Here is a 21,410-nt window from a genome sequence, read left to right as displayed (position 1 = left end):
ACCTGTATTTGGGTCACTCGAACTTGTTTTGCGGTTAAACGAAACGAAACGGCCATAAAAATCCAAAAGACGACGACGACGACCAAAAGAAAAGAAATAACTCCATTTCGAAGCAATTCGATGCTTGTAACTGGCTTTAGCTTTTGGAATTGGTTTTTGTTTTTTTGTTGCTTTGACACAATGATGATGATCGTAAAAAAATGGACTCTGGGAAAATGTTGACCATGTTTTGTATGAGTACTGTATCTTTTTCTATCCAGTAATACCTTTTGAAAGATTTCTTCTCCCCATATTTGAAGAAATTTCTTTCAAAAATTACTTTGCCATTCGACAGAAAAAAAGAATACTCACATGCTCAAGGCAATAGAGTAAATTATAAAAATTATTTTTTTTCTTTTGTTACTTTGAAGGAAAAGAAGAAATAAAGAAAAATTTTCTTATTTGGTAATTTAATATTCAGTATTATTTGAGTTCTTTTTTTTTGTTATTTTTTTTTTTTTGCCACCTTGCTTGATTTTTCAATAGTCATTAACGAGGTTATATTTATGGTAGACCCATTGCTTCCCCTTAGCATTATGATCTCGCTGACTATGCTGGTAATTATTGTTAGTGTTTGGTGACTGATTGATACACTTGGAGAAATTGATTAGATCTAAATACCGAATATTGTTTTTACATGGCCAAAAAGCAATGAAATTGCTCGATTTGGATACGGAAGTAATACAAAAAATGGAAATAAAATTTTGACAAATTTTTCTATAGAAATAAAATCTCGACAAAATTTTGCGTAGTAATAAAATTTTTACAAAATTTTCTATAGAAATAAAATTTTTACTAAATTTTCTATAGAAATACAATTTTGGTAGATGATTTTTGGGGATCGGCTATATATAACTATAGACCAACATGGACCAATTGGCATGGTTGTTAGCGGTCATATACTAGCACAATGCACCAAATTTCACCACGTTCCATATTTCAAGCGGATCGGATGAATTTTGCTCCTGCAAGAGCTCCGGAGGTCAAATCTGGGGATCGGTTCAGCTGGCGGTTAAATATAATTAACCCTCTGTATCATAGTGTAGACTGTAGGCAACATACCGTTCGAATGCCTCAAATTTAATAGAAATAACTTCTTTAGCTCAATCACGCACTGTATCCCGTGGTTTACATACTGAGCTAATAAACTTGTAAAAACAGAACAATTAGGTGGCACTACTTGCTGGAAATTGACATTTCTTTATTGACTATTGGTATTTGCGAAAAAGTGCCGGTTTTCTGTGACTTAAAAAAATAATAAAAAATTGTTGTGCTTGTGTTTTGTGTGTCATCTTGATAAATTGGAGAGGTAAGTGTTTGAGCTTTATTGTAGAATGTTCTTTTTAAACAAATTTTCCGTTTTTTTTTTTTGTTTTTGGTGGCAAATAATGTTTGGCAACACACCCAATTTGTGGGAGTTTCTCTTCAAATAATAAAAATAAATGAAAATTAAAAAATACGTGTATTTTATTTTTTTGTTATAATCTCCAATACAAGAAATCATACAATTCGGAGTTCATAAGTGATAGAGGGTTAACACCGGTATGTACCAATTTTTACATGGTTGTTAGAGATCATATACTAACACCACGTACCAAATTTCAACCGGATCGGGTGAATTTTGCTCTTCCAAGGGGCCCCGGAAGTTAAATCTGGGGATCGGTTTATATGGGGGCTTCATATAATTATGGACCGATATGGACCAAGTCATGCATGGTTGTTAGAGACCATATACTAACACCATGTACAAACTTCAATCGGATCGGATGAATTTTGCTCCTCCAAGAGGCTCCGGAAGCCAAATCTGCGGATCGGTTTATATAGGGGCTATATATAATTATGGACTGATATGGACCAATTTTTGCATGGCTATTAGAGACCATATACTAACACCACGTACTAAGTTTCAACCGGATCGGATGAATTGTGCTGCTTCAAGAGGCTTCGGAGGTCAAATCTGGGGATCGGTTTATATGGGCGCTATATATAATTATGTACCGATATGGACCAATTCTGGCATGGTTGTTAGATACCATATACTAACACCATGTACCAAATTTCAGCCGGATCGGATGAAATTTGCTTCTCTTAGAGGCTCCGCAAGTCAAATCTGAGGATCGGTTTATATGGGGGATATATATAATTTTGGACTGATATGGACCAATTTTTGCATGGTTGTTAGACACCATATACTAACACCATGTACCAAATTTCAATCGGATCGGACGAAATTTGCTTCTCTTTTAGGCCCCGCAAGCCAAATCTGGGGATCGGTTTATATGGGGGCTATATATAATTATGGACTAATATGAACTAATTTTTGCATGGTTGTTAGATACCATATACTAACGCGATGTACCAAATTTCAGCCGGATCGGATAAAATTTGCTTCTCTTTTAGGCTCCGCAAGCCAAATCTGGGGATCGGTTTATATGGGGGCTATACATAAAAGTGAACGGATATGGCCATCCTATGGTGGAGGGTATAAAAAAGTTTTGTGGGCAGATGAATTGTTTTGCCTAGCCAAAATATATGCTAAATGTATGGACTCACATAAGAGTGTAAGCAGCTAAGGCATTCAAAATTTGAAAATAAGTCATATTATGACATACACACAAAAAATGTCATTAAAAGTGAGCCAACGCAATTTTTTCATTGACCAAAAAGTTCTCAGAAAAAAATTCACAAAAATTTTCCAATTAAAATTTTAATTGAGTTTTAAAAAATATTCAATTAAAAATTTAATTGATTCAATAAATGTTTAATTGAAACAAAAATCAATCTCAAAAGTTAATAGTATCAATTAAGTATCAATAATTGGGTCAATAAATTTTTTAGTTGACTCTCAATTAATTTTTTAATTGATACTATCATTTCTGTGATTGAAGACATTTCAATTAAAAATTAATTGGATCAATCAATTTCGTGATTGAATTAGAAAAAGCATTATTTTGTGTGCAGAAATGATAGTATTAGTTAAAAAAAATAATTGAAGATCAATTAAAAAATTAATTGATCCAATTAACAAATTAATTGATCCAATTTACAAATTAATTGATACTATTAATTTTTGTGATTGATTTTTGTTTCAATTACAAAATTTGTTGAATCAATTAAATTTTTAATTGAATATTTTTTAAAGCTCAATTAAAATTTTAATTGGAAAAATTTTCGTGAAATTTTTTCTGTGTATGGAAGGTATATCAAAATGTGGATCGAGACCCCCATATTCGGTTTACTTATGTGTGGACTCAAAATACGTCTAGATTTTGAACTTCAGACAAATCGGATAAAAATTGGGATCACTAGATGCCCAAGAGGTCAAATTAGGAGATCGGTGTATATGACAGAAATATCAAAACATGGACCGATAAACACCATCTTCGGCTCACTTATGTGTGGACCTAAAATACCTTTAGTTTTCCAATTTCAGCAAAATCGGATAAAAATTGCCGTTTCGAGAAGCCCAAGAAATCAAATCAGCAGATCGGGCTATATGGGGACTATACCGAAAGATGAACCGATACACACCATATTCGGCACACTTATTTGTGGATCCAAAATACTTCTAGATTTTGAATTTCAGGCAAATCGGATATAAATTCTGATATTTAGAAGCTCAAGAAGTCAATTTTGGGGATCGGGCTATATGGGGGCTATACAAGTCCATGGACCGATACACACCATATTCGACACACTTGTTTGTGGATCCAAAATATTTATAGATTTTGAATATCAGGCAAATCGGATATCTAGACGCTTAAGAAGTCAAATCGCAAGATTGGGCTATATGGGGGCTAAGCCAAACCATGGACCTATACACACACACATATTCCGCACACTGATTTATGCACCCAAAATATCTCTAGATTTTGAATTTCTAGCAAATAACATAAAAAATTGGAATGTCTAAACGTTCAAGACTTCAAATCGCGGCGTCGGTTAGTATGGGGCTGTATCATGTTGATTACAACAGGCAGACGTACGAAAATTAGAGTTGTGCACGTGACACGAAATTGTCGTGACTCACGAAAATTTTCGTGGCTCACGCGTCAGTCGTGATTCATGCTGATGGTAACGGCGTGAGTGTGCGTGATTAACCAAACAGATGTCGTGCGTGAGCGTGAGTCACGAAAATAATATCTTCGTGAGTGTGCGTGAGTAACGAATTTCGGAAAAACACGCTCACGAAAATAATCCCGCGTACGAACATAAAATGCTTACGAGTTCAATTCATATATAATTTTAGTGACATCCTAAGCGTTAAAAGTTTTATAACGCTCTCGATTTTAATCATACTCATATTTTCAGTCAGGTTCTATAGGTAAGTAACTCATAAAATTATTCGTGAGTCACGACGTTTTTCGTGAGTCACGACATTTTTCGTGAGTCACGACATTTAAAAAATGTTCGTGCGTGAGTGTGCCTGAGTACAAATTTTCTTTTCGTGAGCGTGTGTGTGCGTGAGTCCTACCAAAAAATATCGTGCGTGAGTGTACGTGAATAAGATTTCTCCGTCGTGAGCGTGCGTGAGTTAAATATTACTCACGTGCACACCTCTACCGGAAATCGATATTTCGGTGCGTTACAAACGGAATGACAAACTTATTATACCCTCATCACCATTCTATGGTGGTGGGTATAGAAAGGTCAGACGAACATTTTTACCACCAGAACTTAAGCACCGCCGATGGTAATGGTTTGAACCGCAGTAACGGCCGATGTAGGCTACTCGCTCGTCGTAATCGACTCTGGCGTCAAAAGAAATGCCGAATATTATCTGGAAAGTGATCTAAAGGCAGTATTGAAGCCATGTGCTGACAAATATTTCGACCCCAGACCATGGACATTGAGACTGAACTCAGGACCATCGCACTCAGCACCAGTAAACCAAGAATGGCTTAAAAAGGAGATTATCCACTTTCTAGCGAACGATGGCCACCTGGACTTATCCGGACTTTTAGGCCCGGGTCATTGTGGAGAGTACGTTTGGCACTAAAAAAAAAAACAAAATGTCCATCGCTGCAAATAGAGGATGCTGTTGAGGAATGTGACAGTTCCAAAATGATCGCCTAGCTAACCATGTTGCAGTCTAAAGGGCCTTACTCGAATCAATTTGACAAACCTACTCTTCCTTTATTGGTTAAGCTACTATTGGAGTTTAGTCAACATATAGCTAAAATCAAAACGATATATATATTTTTTAAATGTAGTAACCTGATGATGTTGCTCGCTGTTGGTGTTAGTGCGTGTAAACAAATTCCCCCTGTTATGGCCAAGACCAAGAACTCCTCAAGTCAGCAGTACTTGACAAATCAGTTGATTTTGCACAAAAAATAGTCACCACCTTCGGCAATAACAGCAACCACAATCGCATTAGCTTAGCAAATAAAGAAGGCTATAACGAAGAGATATCCAAACATGCCACGGCAACATTTTTAGCAACTCACCAAAAAGCCATACTGCTGACCTACATTTGCTTGAAGTTAATACACAAAACAAAAGAAAATATTTAAATAATTCCCTTTATTTGCAAAAAAAATCCACTTGGAAATTAATACAATTTTTGCAAATGAAACATAATTGTATGTAACACAGATTTTCGTTCTCAGCAAAACTGGCAAAGAAATGTTCTTGACAAAGAAGAGAGGGAGTTGTTTTTTTGTGTGACATCGTCTGATGAGGTAATAGTAGAATTACTCGAGGAAAAGTTCTTGAAAAAAATTTCGCAATTATTAAAATATAATAAAAATGACTCGACAAAATTCTAAGGTTAAAAAGTTATTACGTGGGTGTTGATGCAACGCTTTAAAGGTAAGGGAAAGGTTTCATCTACTGGTTATAATCTTATAGTTTAGTCGAAATGAGAAGCTTGAAAAAAAAACCATTATAACAAAATCAGGCATACACAGAACAAAAGTAAACCGTTTTATGAATAAAATGAAGTACCTCGTAATTTCGAAAATTTAACCACTTTCTATTCCATTTTTTTAGATTTCCACAATGCGCTTATAACAAGGAATATTTTATGATATTCCTTTACTATATAATCTATAGAAAATTTCGTCAAAATTTTATTTCTATAGAAAATTTTGTCAAAATTTTATTTCTATAGAAAATTTTGTCATGACAAGCATACTTTTCCTCTGTTGGTTAAGCTACACTTGTAGTTTAGTCAATGCATGGCTTTAAGCTGAGATCAAAAAAACAACAATAACGATTGAAGAGAAGCCAACAATAACAAACAAAACGAATGAAGATAGAGGAAGCACGCTCAAAAACAAACCCAGCCAAATACATTCAAATCGATGATTTGAGTTTGGCAAAGGAAAAGAGATATGCTGGCAAATTTGTTTAGGCAGTAGCCGACTATCAAACCCTTTTTCGGGAGGTTCAAGTGTAGTTCACTTTGGATTGAGTGAAACCCGAATTTATTCTGATAATTGGTTGATAGTTTTGCTGCAAGTAGAGGATGCTGATGAGGAATGTGGTAATTCCGAAACAGCTGTACATCCAACCATCTTGCAGTCTATAGGGCTTTGCCCAAATAAATTTGACAAGCATACTTTTCCTCTGTTGGTTAAGCTACACTTGTAGTTTAGTCAATGCAAGGCTTTAAGCTGTGATCAAAAAAAAAAAAAACAAAACAACAATAATAATTTTATTTCTATAGAAGATTTTGTCAAAATTTTATTTCTAAAGAAAATTTTGTCAAAAATTTATTTCTATAGAAAATTTTGTCAAAAATTTATTTCTAAAGAAAATTTTGTCAAAACTTTATTTCTATAGAAAATTTTTATTTCTATAGAAAATTTTGTCAAAAATTTATTTCTATAGAAAATTTTATCAAAAATTTATTTCTATTGAAAATTTTGTCAAAATTTTATTCCAACAGAAAATTTTGTCAAAATTTTATTTCTACAGAAAATTTAGTCAATTTTGTCAAAATTTTATTTCTATAGCAAATTTTGTCAAAATTATATTTTTATAGAAAATGTTCTCAAAAATTTATTTCTATAGAAAATTTTGTCAAGATTTTATTTCTATAGAAAATTTAGTCAAGATTTTATTTCTATATAAAATTTTGTCAAAATTTTATTTCTATAGAAAATTTTGTTGTTATAGGAAATTTTGTCAAAACTTTATTTCTATAAAAAATTTTGTTAAATTTTTATTGCTATAGAAAATTTTGTCAAAATGTTAATTCTATAGAATATTTTGTCAAAATTTTATTTCTATAGAAAATTTTGTCAAAATCTTATTTCATTTCATTTTATTGAAATGAAAGAAAATTTAGTCAAAATTTTATTTCTATAGAAAATTTTATCAAAATTTAATTTCTATAGAAAATTTTGACAAAATTTTATTTTTATAAAAAATTTTATCAAGATTTTATTTCTAAAAAAATTTATCAAAATTTTATTTCTATAGAAAATTTTGTCAAAATTTAATTTTTATAGAATATTTTGTCAAAATTGTATTTCTATAGAAAATTTTGTCAAAAATTTTATTTCTATAGATAATTTAGTCAAAATTGTATTTCTATAAAAAATTTTGTAAAAAATTTTATTTCTATAGAAAATTTTGTCAAAATTTTATTTCCGTAATTTTATTCCTATAGAATTTTTTGTGAAAATTTTATTGCTATAGAAACTGATTTCTATAGAAAATTTTGTCAAAAATGTATTTCTCTAGAAAATTTTGGCAAAATTTTATTTTTCTAGAAAATTTTGTAAAAAATTTTATTTCTATAGAAAATTTTGTAAAAAAAAAATTATTTCTATACAAAATTTTGTCAACATTTTATTGCTATACAAAATTTTGTTAAAATTTTATTTCTATAGAAAACTTTGTCCAAATTTTATGGCTTTAGAAAATTTTGTCCAAATTTTATTTCTATAGAAAATTGTGCCAAAATTTGATTTCTATAGAAAATTTTGTCAGAATTTTATTTCTATAGAAAATTATGTCAAAATTTTATTTCTATTGAAAATTTAACATTTTATTTCTGTAGAAAATTTTGTTAAAATTTTATTTCTATAGAAAATTTTGTCAAACTATTAATTCTATAGAACATTTTGTCAAAATTTTATTTCTATAGAAAACGTTGTCAAAATTTTATTTCTATAGAAAATTTTGTCATAGTTTTATTTCTATAGAAAATGTTGTCAATATTTTATTTCTATAGAAAAATTTGACAAAATTTTATTTCTATAGAAAATTTTGTGAAAATTTTATTTCTATAACAAATTTTGTCAAAATTTTATTTATCTAGAAAATTTTGTAAAAATGTTATATTCTAGAAACATTTTTCTATAGAAAATGTTGTCAAAATTTTTTTCTATAGAAAATTTTGTTTCTATAGCAAATTTTGTCAAAATTTTGTTTCTATAGCAAATTTTGTCAAAATTTTATTTCTATAGAAAATTTTGTCAAAAATTTATTTCTCTACAAAATTTTGGCAAAATTTTATTTTTCTAGGAAATTTTGTAAAAATTTTATTTCTATAGAAAATTTTGTTAAAATTTTATTTCTAAGAAAATTTTGTCAAAATTTTATTTCTATAGACAATTTTGTCAAAATTTAATTTCTATAGAAAATTTTCTCAAAAATTTTGATTCTATAGCAAATGTTGTCATAATTTTATTTCTATAGAAAATTGTATCAAAATTTTATTTCTATAGAAAATTTTGTTAAAATTTTATGTCCATAGAAAATTTTGTGAAAATTTTATTTCTATCGAAAATTTTGTCAAAATTTTATTTCTATAGAGAATTTTGTCAAAATTTTATTTCTATAGAAAATGTTGTCAAAATTTTATTTCTATAGAAAACTTTGTCAAAATTTTATTTCTATAGAAAATGTTGTCAAAATTTTATTTCTATAGAAAATTTTGTCAAAATTTTATATCTATAGAAAATTTTGTCAAAATTTTATTTCTATAGAAAATTTTGTCAAAATTTTATTTCTATAGAAAATTTTGTCAAAATTTTATTTCTATAGAAAAGTTTGTCAAAATTTTATTTCTATAGAAAATTTTGTCAAAATTTTATTTCTATAGAAAATTTTGTCAAAATTTTATTTCTATAGAAAATTTTCTCAAAAATTTTATTTCTATAGAAAATTTTGTTAAAATTTTATTTCTATAGAAAATTTTGTCGAAATTTTATTTCTATAGAAAAATTTGTAAAAATTTTATTGCTATAGAAAATTTTATCAACATTTTATTTTTGTAGAAAATTTCGTTCAAATTATATTTCTATAGAGAATTTTGGCAAAATTATATTTATATAGAAAATGTTCATATTATATCTATAGAGAATTTTGGCAAAATTATATTTATATAGAACATTGTGTCAAAAATGTTATTCCTATAGAAAATTTTGTGAAAATTTTATTGCTACAAAAAATTTTATTTCTATAGAAAATTTTGTTACAAATTTATTTTTAAAGAAAATTTTGTTACAATTTTATTTCTATAGAAAATTTTGTCAAAATTTTATTTCTATAGAAAATTCTGTCAAAATTTTATTTCTATAGAAAATGTTGTCAAAATTGTATTTCAATAGAAAATTTTGTAAACATTTTATTTCTATTTTGTCAAAATTTTATTTCTATAGAAAATTTTCTCAAAAATTTTTATTCTATAGAAAATTTTGTCAAAATTTTATTTCTATAGAAAATGTTGTCAAAATTTTATTTCTATAGAAAATTTTTTTCAAAATTTTATTTCTCTAGAAAATTTTGTCGAAATTTTATTTCTATAGAAAAATTTGTCAAAATTTTATTTCTATAAAAATTTTTTGTCAAAATGTTATTTTTATAGAAAATTTTGTCAAAATTTTATTTCTCTAGAACAATTTGTCAAAATTTTGTTTCTCTAGAAAATTTTGTCGAAATTTTATTTCTATAGAAAATTTTGTTAAAATTTTATTTCTATAGAAAATTTTGCCAAAATTTTATTTCTATAAAAAATTTTGTCAAAATGTCAATTCTATAGAAAATTTTGTCAACATTTTAGTCTTTATAGAAATTTTATTAAAAATTTTATTTCTAAAGAAAATTTTGTCAAAAGTATAAAAAATTTTGTCAAAATTTTATTTCTATAAAAATTTTTGTCAAAGTTTTATTTCTTTAAAAAATTGGTGAAGTACCTCTACCAAAACATCAAGAGTTCTACCAATTTACCCACTTTTTTGATAAAATTGTAAATTTTTCTTGTGATGTGTAATATGCAATTTTTAATCACCCAATATTTGAACAGAATTCTGTCTAACGAATCGCTTTTAATTTCCTTTAGAAATCCGTATTTGTTTTTAATTTTAAATATAACTGAAAATAACAGAAAAATTTGACAAACATTTCGATTTTCTCTCAAAAGCAAAGTAAATATTTGACCAAGGGAACACCTTTTTATAAAAAAAATCACCTTAATTCAAAGGGAGGAGGATATTAAAACGGAAGCCCCAAAAAAAGAAAAACTTTCTATAAATTTCCATTTCACTACTACATCTAAGAACACATTACGCAATCCAGAGAAAACACATTAACATCCATCAAAACAAAACAAAACCAAACCTTAAACCGATAAAAATGAAAATGAAAACCCATGAAATTTATTTTCAATTTTTAAGAGGCTATCAAGTTACACAAATTAATCGAAAAACCCAAGGTAGTCATCCTCGTTGATTCAATATTTGCCTGTTTTTTTTTCCTACATATCTCTCACTCTCCCTTCTTTAGTTTTCATTAATGGCCCTAAGAAAATGAGTGTGAGTATTTTGTGTAAATTAAACTGAAAATGTATCGGCAAACAAATAACACGTGCCCTTCCGTCGTTTCGTCATTCATATTGCAGTGGCTATCTGTCGAGAAGGTAGGAACACGCATGCGCGTAGATCACATGCTCTAGTTTTTTACGGCTAATCATGAATACATTCTCTGCAAGGTATTTTTTTTTATTTTGTGTTCTTTTACTTTTGTTCCGCTCTCTGTTTACTTTTACTTTGGAGAGTGATGAAAAGATCGTGTAAACAATAGTTGGGAGTGAAATCGAAAATAATTCCTGGAGTGGGGAAATTTTATGATAAATATGAAGACAAAGAAAAATTAAGGATATCAAATTGTGGCGGAACCCCTGCTGTTATTTGTATTGCTGTTGTTCTTCGTGGGGGAAATTGGGTCTAGAACCACAAGGTGTTTTTCCCATTAACATTAATCTGCAGATGACGTGCGAGCAATGTGGTAAAAAACTGAAATGATTTTCTTTTGTTTTTAGCAACTTCCGCATATATAGGATGTAATGGCTTTGCAAAGTGATTTTCATACTTCACAATATACACTGGACGAAAATGCTTGCCGAGTTCCAACTAATGATTTTGTTAGTGATTCCGAACCAAAGAAGCCTAAAATTGCATTTGGGTCAGGCCAGAAGTAGTCTAATATTGTGGGTCATGGATTTTGAAATTTCTTTGATACATCGATAAGTTATGCCAGTAGATAAAATTGTGCCGAAAACGAACGTAAAATTTTTGTGGCTGTTGTTGTTTCAGAAATTTTGCATATTCAAAATACGAATAAAATTGAGAAAATTTTGAAAAATGTCGTACGCTGAGCAAAAATTATTGGAAAAGTAACCTATAAATAAAATATTTCTTTGGCGCTAATTGGCTACCTTTGACACGAGTTATAACCTTCAAATGGCCGACATGACACGCTTCACGAAAGTAACTGCGATATTTCTGGCCCTTCCCGGTAAAGCGCCGTCTTAAGGTAACCGACACTTTAGTATTTTTTAGAGCCAACCATACTCTCCAAAATGCCCCAAGCGCAAAAGTCCAAAAGACTGAGAGGAGGATGCGGTAGAAATGAAGCGAGGGACCTGCTTTTTAAGCTATTTTTGATTGTGATGTTGCCCAAACCTGCGGAAGTGTCTATGGTCTGTAAACAAACTATATTGGAATATATAATGTTAAAATATATTATGTTTCCACTGAAAAAAAAACCGCATGACCGCTTCCAAAGATTTTGTCTTTATTTTTTTCTGATTCCATCACGAAATTAATTGATCCAATTAATTTTTTAATTGAAATGCCTTCAATCGCTGAAATGATAGTATCAATTAAATAATTATTTGATCCAATTAAAAAATTAATTGATTGAAATGTTGAAATGTTGAATTAATTAAATTTTGAATTAAATATTCTTTAAAACTCAATTAAAATTTTATTTGGAAAAACATTCATGAAATTTTTTTCTGTGTAATGATATTCATATTGATTCCAAGAAAGTTGGACACAGTTGGTAGTATTCTACCAATATTGGTAGATTTTTTTACTGTTTGGTAGATTGATAGAATTCTTGTTGTTTTTGAAGATTTCGAAAAAAACATTCCTCTCCATCCAACAGGTACTACAATTTTCTACAGGAACAAAATGTTGACAAACTGTTCTATAGAAATAAAATTTTGATAAAATTTCCTATAGAAATAAAATTTTGATAAAATTTTCTATAGAAATAAAATTTTGAGAACATTTTCTGTAGAAGTAAAATTGAAACAAAATTATTCTTATAAATAAAATTTTGAGAAAAATTTCTGTAGAAATAAAATTGAGACAAAATTATTCTTATAAATAAAATTTTGAGAAAATTTTCTGTAGAAATAAAATTGTGACTACATTTTTTGTAGACAATAAATTTTGACAAAAAATTTCTGTAGAAAAAAATGTTGACAAAAATGTCTATAGATATAAAATGTTTACAGAAATAAAATTTTGAGAACATTTTCTATAAAAATAATATTTTGATAAACTTTTCTATAGAAATGAAATTTTGACAGATTTTTCCATACAACTAAAATTTTGACAAAATTTTCCTTACAAATTTTGATAAAATTTTGTATAGAAATGATTTTTTTTTTTCAAAATTTCATTTATCTTTAGAAATACAATTTTGGCAAAATTATTCTTAGAAATAAAATTGTAACAAAAATTTTTGTAGACAATAAATTTTAACAAAATTTTCTGTAGAAATAAAACGTTTACATGAAATATTGACAGACATATAGTTTTCTATAAAAATAAAATTTTGATAAACTTTTCTATGGAAACGAAATATTGGCAAAATTTTCCATACATATAAAATTTTGACACAATTTTGAAAATTTTATTTCTTTATAGAAATGAAATTTTGACAAAATTTTCAATAGAAGTAGAATTTTGACAAAATTTTCTATACAAATAAAATTTTGACAAAACTTTCTATAGTAATAAAGTTTTGAGAACATTTTTTATAATTTTTTTTCTATAAATAAATACAATTTTGACAAAATTTTCAATAGAAATAAAATTTTGAAAAATTTTCGATAGAAATAAAATTTTGACAAAATGTGCTATAGAAATAACATTTTGACAAAATTTTCTATTGAAATAAAATTTTGACAACATTTGCTATTGAAATAAAATTTTGACAATATTTGCTATAGAACAAATTTTAATTTTATTATTAGAATAAAAATGTGACAAAATTTTTTGAAGAAAAGAAATTTTGACAAAATTTTCTGCAGAAATAAAATGTTGACTGAAATAAAATTTTACAAAATTTTTATGTAAGAATAAAATTGTGGCAAAATTTTCTATAGAAAGTAAATTTTGACAAATTTTTGTAGATTTAAAATTTTGACAAAATTTTTTATAGAAATAAAATTTTAACAATATTTTCTGTAGAAATAAAATGACGCTGATTGGATAAAATTTTCTATAGAAATGAAATTTTGACAAAATTTTCCATACAAATAAAATTTTGAAAAATTTTTTCAAAATTTCATTTATCTATAGACATGAAATTTTGACAATATTATACCTAGAAATAAAATTTTGGTAAGATTTTCTTTAGAAATAAAATTTTGACAAAATTTTCGATAGAAATAACATTTTGACAAAATTTTCTATAGAAATAACATTTTGACAAAATTTTCTATAGAAATAAAATTTTAACAAAATTTCTATAGAAATAAAGTTTTGAGAACATTTTCTATAAAAATAAAATGTTGACAGAATTTTCGATAGAAATAAAATTTTGAAAATTTTTCGATAGAAATAAACTTTTGGCAACATAGAAAAAAATTTTGATAACATCTGTAGAAAAGAAATTGTGACAAAATTTTTTGTAGAAAAGAAATTTTGACAAAATTTTCTTAAGAAATAAAATGTTGACTGACATAAAATTTTACAAAATTTTTATGTAAGAATAAATAGAAAATAAATTTTAAAAAATTTTTGTAGAAATAAAATTTTGACAAAATTTTCCAAAAATAAAATTTTGACAAAATTTTCTATAGAAATAAAATTTTGACACAATTTTCGACAGAAATAAAATTTTGAAAAATTTTCGATAGAAATAAAATTTTGGCAAGATAGAAAAAAAAATTTTGATAACATTGTGACAAATTTTTTTGTAGACAATAAATTTTTACAAAAATGGCGCTGATTTGATAAAATTTTCTAAAGAAATGAAATTTTGACAAAAGTTTCCAAAAATAAAATTTTGACACATTTTCTATAGAAATAAAATTTTGACAAAACAATAAATTTTTACAAAATTATCTGTAGACATAAAATCTTGACTAAATTTTTTAAAGAAATAAACATTTCACAAGAAATGCTGACAGAAATATAGTTTTGAGAACTTTTTCGCTAAAAATAAAATTTTGACATAATTTTCTAAAGAAATAAAATTTTAATAAAATCTGTAGAAAAAAAAATTGTGGCAAAATTTTTTGTAGAAAAGAAATTTTGACAAAATGTTCCCTAGAAATAAAATTTTGACAAGATTTTCTGTAGAAATAAAATTTTGGCAAAATTTTTTGTAGACAATACATTTTGATAAAATTTGCTGTAGAAATAAAATATTGACTAATTTTTGTATATAAATAAAAAGTTGACAAGAAATGCTGACAGAAATAAAGTTTTGAGAACATTTGCAATAAAAATAAAATTTTGACAAAATTTTCTATAGAAATAAAATTTTGACAACATTTTCTATAGAAATAATATTTTGACAAAATTTTCTATAGAAATAAAATTTTGACAAAACTTTCTATTGAAATAAAATTTTGACAAATTTTCAATAAAAAAAAAATTTTTAATAAAACCTTTAGAATAAAAATGTGACAAAATTTTTTGTTGAAAAAAAAAATTGACAAAATTTTCTGTAGAAAGAAAATGTTGAGTGAAATAAAAGGTTACAAAAATTTTCTGTAAGAATAAAATTGTGGAAAAATTTTCTATAGAAACTAAATTTTGACAAAATTTTCTGTAGAAATAAAATTTTGATACAATTTTCTGTAGAAATATAACTTTGACAAAATTCTCTATAGAAATAAAATTTTGACAAAATTTTCTGTAGAAATAAAATTGTGATGATTTGACAAAATTTTCTATAGAAATGAAATTTTGCCAAATTTTTCTACAGAAAATTTTTTGGAGAAAATAAATTTTGATAAAATTTGCTGTAGAAATAAAATGTTGACAAAATTTTGTGTAGATATAAAATGTTGACAAGAAATGCTGACACAAATAAAGTTTTGAGAACATTTTCTATAAAAATAAAACAAAATTCTATAGAAATGAAATTTTGACAAAATTTTCCGTACATATAAAATTTGATAAAATTTTCTATAGAAATGAAATTTTGACACAATTTTCCTTTCAAATAAAATTTTGATAAAAATATGTTGACAAAATTTTCTGTAGAAAAAAAATTTTGACAAATTTTTCTGTAGAAATAAAATATTGACAAGATATGTTGACGGAAATAACATTTTCTATAAAAATAAAATTTTGATAAAATTTTCCATAGAAATGAAATTTTCACAAAATTGTCCTTACAAATTTGACAAAATGGAGCCACACTAATATTTGCGCGTAAAGTTGTATTCTTTTGTTTTCAAATGCTAATTAGATTGAATTGGATTGAAATATCCTAGGCCAAGTGGAATGTACTTATCCCATTCCACTCCGTTGTTGCATTATCGCATCAATGATTTTTCAACACAGTTCCCTTTGGTTTTTCAGCTGAAAATAAAATTTAGTTTTGTATAGTCTTCTTTAGGATATTTATTTATTTTATATTAGAGATAAAAAATTAATTTGAGTTCAAACTTCCGGATTTTATACGGAAGCAATGTAGCATATGAAAATCTATTTTCAGAGAAAATTGTTTTTTGTTTAATAGGCATAATCATAATCAGAAAAAAACTTCTGTGTTAATGTAATACATAACATGCAAAACATATAAATTTTGAATGAATTAAGATTTTATGAATTAAAAATTTCAGTGGCCTTAGAAATAAGTTCAATGTTAACTAAAACAAAAGAAACTTTTCATACACTGCTCAAAAATAATTAGAATAATAAAAACTAGCACGAAGTCGGACGCTACCATATGCAATCTGCAATTTAATGTACATGGGAATGTCCTTATTTAAATATTGGGTTTAGATCGGAATAAGCTTATGATCTAGTCCGTCCGTCTGTCTATGCATTTCCTGTTTGACAAATATTAGAACGAGTTAGTATCAAATCTATATTGAATTATACTATTTATACCCTGCGCCACACTGTGGAACAGGGTAATATAAGTTAGTGCATATGTTTGGAACACCCAGAAGGAGACGAGATAGACACATGGCGTCTTTGGCAAAAATGCTCAGGGAGGGTCCCTGAGTCGATATAGCCATGTCCGTCTGTCCGTGAACACATTTTTGTAATCAAAGTCTAGGTAGCAGTTTTAGTCCAATCGACTTCAAATTTGGCACAAGTATGTGTTTTTGATTTTGGAAGAAATCGGTTCAGATTTAGAGATAGCTCGTATATATATATTTCGCCCGATATGGACTTATATGGCCCCTGAAGCCAGAGTTTTACCCTAATTTGCTTGAAATTGTTCACAAGAAGAACAATTAGTACTATAGTCAAGTGTGCCAAATTTTGTTGAAATCGGTTCAGATTTAGATATAGCTCCCATATATAGGTTTCGCCCGCTATGGACTAATACAGTCCCAGAAGCCAGAGTTTTACCCCAATTTGGTTGAAATTTTGCACAAGGAGTGCAATTAGTAGTGTAGTCCAGTGTGCCAAATTTTATTGAAATCGGTTCAGATTTAGATATAGCTCCCTTATATATCGGTCGCCCGATTTACTCTCATATAACCACAGTGGCCAATATTTTACTCCGATTTAATTGAAATTTTGCACAGGGAGTAGAATTAGCATTGTAGCTATGCCTGCCAAAGTTGGTTGAAATCGGTTCAGATTTAGATATAGCTCCCATATATAGCTTTCGCCCGATTTACACTCATATGACCACAGAGGCCAATTTTTTGCTCCGATTTAATTGAAATTTTTCACAGGGAGTAGAATTAGCATTATAGCTATGCGTGCCAAATTTGGTTGAAATCGGTTCAGATTTAGATATAGCTCCCATATATATCTTTCGCCCGATTTACACTCATATGACCACAGAGGCCAATTTTTTGCTCCGATTTAGTTGAAATTTTACACAGGGAGTAGAATTAGCATTGCAGCTATGCGTGCCAAAGTTGGTTGAAATCGGTTCAGTTTTAGATATAGCTCCCATATATATCTTTCGCTCGATTTACACTCATATGACCACAGAGGCCAATTTTTTGCTCCGATTTAGTTGAAATTTTGCACAGGGAGTAGAATTAGCATTTTAGCTATGGGTGCCAAATTTGGTTGAAATCGGTTCAGATTTAGATATACCTCCCATATATAGCTTTCGCCCGATTTACACTCATATGACCACAGATGCCAATTTTTAACTCCGATTTAGTTGAAATTTTACACAGGGAGTAGAATTAGCATTGCAGCTATGCGTGCCAAAGTTGGTTGAAATCGGTTCAGTTTTAGATATATCTCCCATATATAGCTTTCGCCCGATTTACACTCATATGACCACAGATGCCAATTTTTAACTCCGATTTAGTTGAAATTTTACACAGGGAGTAGAATTAGCATTGTAGCTGTGCGTGCCAAATTTGGTTGAAATCGGTTCATATTTAGCTCCCATATATATGTTTTTCTGATTTCGACAAAAATGGTCAAAATACCAACATTTTCCTTGTAAAATCGCTACTGCTTAGTTGATAAGTTGTAAAAATTACTCTAATTTTCCTAAACTTCTAATACATATATATCGAGCGATAAATCATAAATAAAGTTTTGCGAAGTTTCCTTAAAATTGCTTCAGATTTAAATGTTTCCCATATTTTTTTACTAAAATTGTGTTCCACTTAAATTTTGAGTCTATAGATTTTGTAGAAGTCTATCAAATTCTGTCCAGATCGAGTGACATTTAAATGTATGTATTTGGGACAAACCTTTATATATAGCCCCCAACACATTTGACGGATGTGCTATGGTATCGAAAATTTAGATCTACAAAGTGGTGCAGGGTATAATATAGTCGGCCCCGCCCGACTTTAGACTTTCCTTACTTGTTTATTTAAATAATATTGATTTAATTCCAAAAAAATATCATTCTCAAAGAAAATCGCGCCTTTTAAGACCTACACTAATATTTTTTCGTCGATTCGAAATGTTTGAATTCTAATGCTAATGTTTGAATAAATATCGCTAAAAAAAAAATTAAAATTCATTTCGAGATATGCCAATAATGAAATTAGATAACTTTTCGTACAATTTTCAACTCTCAATTTCTTTTTGGATTTTTCAGTTTTTATTCATAAAACGGTTTTATGAATGAACTGTCTGGGGATATAGTGAAGAAATGAAAAACAAGAACACTGGCCATTATGACCTCTCATGAAACACAATAACATGTGATTGGAACATGTCATTACATGTGATATCCTGTAGATGGACGTTGGTTGTCGTTTTCCATTTTAACAAAATTTCCATAAAATTTGTAACACTTTTGATTTGGCTTGGACTTTAGATTGTTTTTGCATAAATTCTCAATTAGCATGGGGTAGTGTGTACTCGCTCTACGGTCATTGTACCAAGAACAATAGAATAGCCGTCAAGATGAGAATCACGTAGATAAAGTGAAAATCTGTAAAGTAATCGATATACAATGTCCATTTGGAGTTGGAAATTTTAAGATATGCTAAATTATACCAAATTCAAAGTAAATGGTGATGAACCTTCTGTTGGTTTTTCTTGTTTTACGAAAAGTGAAAATTTTTCGTACTCAATGAAATCTTTTGTTTCCTCTCGAAAGATTTCTAATACATCTCTATTCCGATGCTTGATTTCAAATGTGGTACACTTGAGTTATTTTTTTTTTTGGTATTTTGAAATTGTTATTAGCATATTAGGAATAGTTTAAGACTCCAGAACACTTTACTTACGTAAAGATAATATATTCACCATGTCTCGTTTTTACTTTGGGAATATTTGGTATTCTTGTTCAAAATTTGATTAAAGTTTTCCGCCCAGAGCTGAGGATATGTGCACTCAATTAAACGGCACATTGCCAAGTGATTCAAGCGATTCGTTTAAATGCAGGGCGCCCATTTAAAATAATATATTCGCAATTAAGAAAGTCACATGTCACCATCAAAATGGTGGAATATTTAGCATATATTTGAGAATTATTTTAGTGAGTACACAGCCGGGTAAATGGTCACAAATGTAAACTCCATAAATATATTTTTCAACATGGCCACAACAATAATTTAATTCCCTTGAAGTGAATAATAAAAAAATACTTTTGCTCATGAGAATGATTTATAAAAATTATGTATTATTAATTTTTTAATATATTCGAGCCTTTTTTATTATAGAACTAGCGTAACCCGGCCCGCTTCGCTGCGTACTGATTAATCACTCCATGGTTTCCACAAACTTGTCCTGTATATGGCAAAAAAAATCGAACTACTTGCTTTTTCGTTTATCTACAGAAATAGGGCGGTTATGCAGATGTAAAACGCACCGCCCTAACAAACGTCGGGTAGGGGGTGTTCCCTTTCAACCAATTTTTTTACCCTCCACCATAGGATGGGGGGGGGGGGTATATTAACTTTGTCTTTCCGTTTGTAACACATCGAAATATTGCTCTAAGACCCCATAAAGTATATATATTCTGGGTCGTGGTGAAATTCTGAGTCGATCTAAGCATGTCCGCCCGTCCGTCCGTCCGTCTGTTGAAATCACGCTAACTTCCGAACGAAACAAGCTATCGACTTGAAACTTGGCACAAGTAGTTGTTATCGATGTAGGTCGGATGGTATTGAAAATGGGCCATATCGGTCCACTTTTACGTATAACCCCCATATAAAGGGACCCTCAGATTTGGCTTGTGGAGCCTCTAACAGAAGCATATTTCATCCGATCCGGCTGAAATTTGGTATAGGGTGTTGGTACATGGTCTCTATCAACCATGCAAAAATTGGTCCACATCGGTCCATAATTATATATAGCCCCCATATAAACCGATCTCCAGATTTGGCTTGCGGAGCCTAAAAGAGAAGCAAATTTCACCCGATCCGGCTGAAATTTGGTACATGATGTTGGTATATGGTCTCTATCAACCATGCAAAAATTGGTCCACATCGGTCCATAATTATATATAGCCCCCATATAAACCGATCTCCAGATTTGGCTTGCGGAGCCTAAAAGAGAAGCAAATTTCACCCGATCCGCCTGAAATTTGGTACATGATATTGGTATATGGTCTCTAACAACCATGCAAAAATTGGTCCACATCGGTCCATAATTATATATAGCCCCCATATAAAACATTCTCCAGATTTGACCTCCGGAGCCTCTTGGAGGAGCAAAATTTTAGTATATGATCGCTAACAACCATACCAAAATTGGTCCAATCACACAAAAATTGGTCCTTATCGGTTCATAATCATGGTTGCCACTAGAGTCAAAAATAATCTACCAAAATTTTATTTCTATAGAAAATTTTGTCAACATTTTATTTCTAGAGAAAATTTTGTTAAAATTTTATTCGGTTCATAATAAAATTTTCATCATTGTCAAAATTTTATTTCTATAGAAAATTTTGTCAAAATTTTATTTCTATAGAAAATTTTGTTCAAATTTTATTCGGTTCATAATCATGGTTGCCACTAGAGCCAAAAATAATCTACCAAGATTTTATTTCTATAGAAAATTTTGTCAAAAGTTTATTTCTATAGAAAATTTTGTTAAAATTTCATTTCTGTAGAATTTTTGTAAAAATTTTCTTTCTATAGAAAATTTTGTCAAAATTTTTATTTCTATAGAAAATTTTGTCAAAAGTTTATTTCTATAGAAAATTTTGTAAAATTTTATTTCTGTAGAAAATTTTGTTAAAATTTTATTTCTGTAGAAAAT

This window comes from Haematobia irritans, chromosome 1, assembly GCF_050003625.1.
Source record: "Haematobia irritans isolate KBUSLIRL chromosome 1, ASM5000362v1, whole genome shotgun sequence".
Classification (NCBI taxonomy): Eukaryota; Metazoa; Arthropoda; class Insecta; order Diptera; family Muscidae; genus Haematobia; species Haematobia irritans.
Note: the sequence above shows the minus strand (reverse complement) of the source record.